Here is a 5,000-nt window from a genome sequence, read left to right as displayed (position 1 = left end):
AGTCTATTGCAATGTACTTTCCACCTAATTTAAGCGACATTGCTACTCAACCATTGCTGGGATCGGACCAAAAATTCCCTTGCGTGTGAAGCTAATGTTCTAACAACTTAACTATTGGAACCCATAAAAGATACAATACAATACCCAATAAGAGTTAAATCGGGTCAATTGTGCGACCTTTGGTGGGGAGTCACAGGGAAAAGTAACTGACATGCTTTAGTAAGTTCGGTATTACATGATACAGTTAAAACATAAACATACATTGCTCATCACATTATAACTCTATGTGACACAATTCCCTATCAACAAAGTTCTTAAAAAAGAACGTCAGCTTTCATATAGCCCAATATCCACTAAACGTGCTCAAAACGCTTTGCAAGGGGTTCCTAAACCAACAGCAACACGTGATATGTAGAACGAGACATAACGCCTGGTAGGAGATATTGCATTTTTTTTTCTGACAGAGACAGCACTGTTAACGGTCAGGCACTAATCTACACCTGAGTACGGTGAGAGAATGCGAGTAAAGATCCTTTTCCAAGTACTCAATTATCTGCCGAGCGAGGATCGAACCCAGGACTTTCCGATCCGACAGCGAGTGTCATATCACTAGACCACATAGCACACAAAGACGTTGACATTCCTCGCGGTTCTTCATGTAATATTGTATAGACGCAGAGAGTCACAAACTGTTTCTAAAAAAAAATGAATAAAAGACATTTTGTCATTAAAAATACGTCTTAATAGCCAGTCTTGTCATCAGGCCATGATATTATATCGTCCACGCTTGGTATCTACGATGAATATAGAGTACTATTTGATGCCACTGTTGATGGAGAGAGACACGATTAATGACACGAACCCACACCAATAATGAATCTATTTTGACAGCGAACTCATAAATTGAGCTCGAGCTTTTTATATATCTAGCGCAATATCCACTAAAGTTGCTCAAAGCGCTTTCCCTGACAGCAACACGCAACATGTAGGACGAAACATGACGTCCTTTAGGCGTTATTACTAGTTTTTCAGACAATGACAACGCTGTTAAATGCCAGGTACTCAGTTTGTGCGGCTGTGTGATCTTGTGGTATGACACTCGCCTTCGGGTCGAAAGGTCATGGGTTCGAGTCCTTGGAAACGGCTCTTTACTCACATTCTCTCACGTACTCACGTGTAAAATGAATAACTGGCCGTTGACAAAAAAGATCGTCTTACGAGTTTACTTCTTCAATGAGGTGAGTGAATTACGTTTCTTAAACTTTCTGTCTATCTCGCCAACTGTTAAGGGTTGCTATGAAAGGGTTCAAGGATACCGCTTTGGCATAAGACCGCAAACAAATACGGCCCGAAACATAATATAGAAGGGTCCACAGACAAAAGGCTCAAGGTTTTTAATGTTGAAATATTATGAGCCAAGATGGAGAGAAGAAGTGAACTAGAGATAGACAGTGAGTCTTCTAGATGGACACTTCCGTAAGTGTGTAAACATCTAGAATTACGAATAGTATGAACAAGAAAATAACTAAACAAAAGGAATAAATAAAAGGAATTATAACAATTGAAATTTTATTACAGAACAATGCTTACAATGTCTGATGACATACTTACGAACATTTAAAAAACATGGTTACATTTTCAAACTACAACAACAAATCAACCATCTCCATTTCAACACACACGTCTTCTCACATACACGACTTCTTACTTATCCGAACCAGCGATCACCTGAGCTCTAGCCCTTCGGTCTTGTGCCATGACGTGGAAGTTAGACGTGTTTTGTAGTTGTTCCAGGTGACGTTTGGATGTTTGGATTTGATGGGAGGAATGTGCATCTCAGGTCTTCAAGAGGTTGACATTCAAGCAAGTGGTGTGTTACTGCTTCATTGGGGTGTTGGCATAAAGGGCAGGAAGGGGACGTGTCTTTTGTAATTTTGCTTTTTTAATGTCTGTTGAGTGGTATGTGTTGTGTTCTTAGTTCAAACATGATGTTTTGCTGGCGTCTTCTGAGCTTATGTAGGCTATCAGTCTTTACAGGAGTAGTCATATGGGTAAACATACCCGTGATGCTCATTGCCCAACTGTTCATCCATTCATCTGTCTTATTTGTTTTGATTTTTTGTTTCGCTGTGTCTAAGAATACTGGAATTGATGGTTGCAAAAGTGTTGATCCGAGTCTGGCTAGTCTGTCTGCATTGTCATTTCCTGGTATATTTGAATGTCCCGGTATCCATTGGAGGGACAAATCTACTGTGTATTTATCTAGTTGAGATTTTAAACTATTGAAGGTTGAGGAGAGTTTATTTAAAATCCAGAGCTTGGAGAACTGATTTGGATGTCTCACTTACACGACTAAAACAGGGACTGAACTGAAATTTACTCAAACCAAGATCCGTGCGTTTGGCACGTTACCAAAGTTGAGGACAACTCTAAAGTACGTTAGGAGATGAGAAAATATAATAATAATATCTCTCCTAGATAGTAACACTGGCCATTAACAGCGTTGACTATGTCGGAAAAAATTGTAATATCGCCTTACAGGCGTCAAGTATCGTCCTATATGTTAATTGTTGCTGTCGGCTAATGACCTCTTGTAAAGCGCTTTGAGCACGTTTAGTAGATGTTGCGCCATGTAAAAGCTTATTGGGGGGGGGGGGGGGGTTAGTTTTTAGAAGATCTGAGATGAATATAGAGTACGGTTTGATGCCACTGTTGATGAAAACAGCCAAGATTAATGACACGGATCCACGAAAATAGGGAATCTATTTTGCAAGAGAAATAAAAACTTGTGAAAAGGACCTAGACCACTCTAACTTTTTCAATAAGGAAATGGAGTTACGTTTCTTAAACTTCAATAAACGTTGATAGTCCAAATTCTAAAATTTTTGACATTACCATCTTTTCCAGAGTTTAGCTCATTTCGGGATGGTTCTGGATTGGCTTGGTGAGTCACTCTGGCCAAACTGAATAAAATTGTTTTAACTTACGTCATTCCGCGCAAACCATTAGATATTGTAGTCTTGGCATTTTATTTTGGAATACATAACATATTATATAATCCATCATACAAACGTCTGATGTCAAGAAATCACCTTTAATTGCCGAACGTTCAAAAAAGGCACGCAGTTATTTTTCTTTTTAATACAAAAAGAAAAACAAACAAACAATCAAAAAGACAAAAACAAAACAAAACAAAACAAACAAAAACAAAAAGAAAAACAAACAAAACAAAACAAAAAAGTACTACAAAAATAAAACGAACAAACAAAAATGCGTTTTGTCATTAAGCGACGGCATGATAGCAGCTCCTATTATAGGTAATATTGTTATAATAATATCGTCCTCGATTTATATCTTAGTTGAATATAGAGTACTGTTTAACCAGTTGGCTGCAGTGCTCTGGAAAAAACTCAGTATTTACAGTGCGGACACCCCTGAATAACGATAACCCCTGAATAGCGACAGTGACCTCTGGTCTTGTATCTTTTTTTGCTATATTATATTATTAGTAATAAAAACCCCCAAATAGCGACATCGTTATAGCAACAAACGGTAGTTGAAACCAGTGCTTGATACCCGACCTTCGTCATCTCGTATTCTTTACCAATTAACCCCCCCCCCCCCCCAAAAAAAAAAAAAAAACAAAAACAAAAAAAAAAAACAACAAAAAACAAAAAAACAATAAACAAAAACAAAAAAGAAAAAAAAAACAAACAAAAAAGCCCGCTTCATTCTCCTCCCAATGAGAGCTCTTTGTTACCGACCAATCAGAACATATGCTTACTGCACTGTGCGGAATCAACTCCAGTTCATATTGAACTACAGCAAAAGAAGTTTATCAGTGGATGGAATTCTCAGGGTCCATTAACCTTCCCTGTTTACTACCTGTCTAATTGTTTTCAAAGGGGTAATTAGGCGAGGTCTATCAGTTTGTGGACTAATTTTTGGGTTGCTTCTTCTCGCCTGATTTATAGTGGTGCGATTGGGATTATAGGTGTTGATTTGAGTCATCCTGTTATTATGCACATGGATTCTCGGAGTTTGATATCGAGAATTTTCGCCAGGAGGCTTCTTGTCAAAATAGGGGCACAGTATTCCACGATGCTATAGCAGAGTGATAATGCTGACGTTATCAGGACTTGTAGTTGCTCCCCATGTAGTCCCCGTTAATTTACTAAGCATAAAGTTTCTTTTTGCAATTTTGATTGCTGCTCCTTCAATATGTTTTTTGTAGTTAAGCTGTCTGTTAGGGTGGTATCAAGGTATTTTGGATTTCTGTACGCTGGCAGAATATTTCTGTCAACTAAAATGTTTTTGGCGGCTTGTCTGTTGTTTAACTGTTGTGGAACAGATTTTAGTGGTGTTCATCTACGAATACCATCAGTCAAAATATTCATTTAGCTTTGATGTTTCCTCACTGAGCGTCTTTTCTATTTCTCCCCAGTCATTTTGGGCCAATACCCAGTCGTCTGCACAGCTCAGTTGAAGTGATTGTCGCTGATGTAGATGTTAAACAGTGTGGGTACAATGATCCTTGTGGGACACCGGTCTTTAACTTTCTTGTTTTGCTTTTCTCCCTATCTACAATAACATGGAATTTTCTAGGTCCCATCATGCTTGAGAAGAGTTTGAGAGTTTTCCTTCACGGGATTATTCTGGCCAATATCAACATTAATTCTCCAGTCCAGACTCTATCGTAGGTCACAGAGTGGTCGATTAGGACGGCACCAGTCTTCAGTTTCTTTTCGAATCCTGATTTTATAAAGGATGTAAGTGCCAAAACTTGTTCAGTTTTTCCTTTTTATGGTTTGAAATCTGCCTGCTGCACTGGTATCCATTTGTCTACATAAGGGGTGATTCTTGTAAGTAGGACTCTTTCTAGTAATTTATACAGGCAACATAGAAGTGATATTGATCTGTAGTTGGATGATTCTGTAGCTGGTTTGTTTGGTTTGAAGATGGCAATGATCTTTTTGGAGAGTGAACAATATATTGTAACA

At 38.3% G+C, this 5,000-nt stretch overlaps 1 protein-coding gene across 1 annotated transcript in view; it reads right to left on the bottom strand.

Annotated features, from left to right (window-relative positions):
* Positions 1-3,076: 3,076 nt before the first annotated feature.
* Positions 3,077-5,000, bottom strand: part of LOC144964659 (uncharacterized) — a 5,552-nt gene continuing 3,628 nt past the window's right edge. Inside the window, exon 2 of the mRNA XM_078899153.1 lies at positions 3,077-5,000. This exon is cut by the window's right edge and continues 1,750 nt beyond it. The gene's annotated coding sequence lies outside the window, so the exon portion shown is untranslated.

Source organism: Berghia stephanieae, chromosome 2 (genome assembly GCF_034508935.2).
Source record: "Berghia stephanieae isolate SIO BIC M18660-M18661 chromosome 2, UCSD_Bste_1.3, whole genome shotgun sequence".
NCBI lineage: Eukaryota > Metazoa > Mollusca > Gastropoda > Nudibranchia > Aeolidiidae > Berghia > Berghia stephanieae.
The sequence above is the reverse complement of the archived record's forward strand: the minus strand, read 5'-3'. Positions and strand labels throughout refer to the sequence as shown.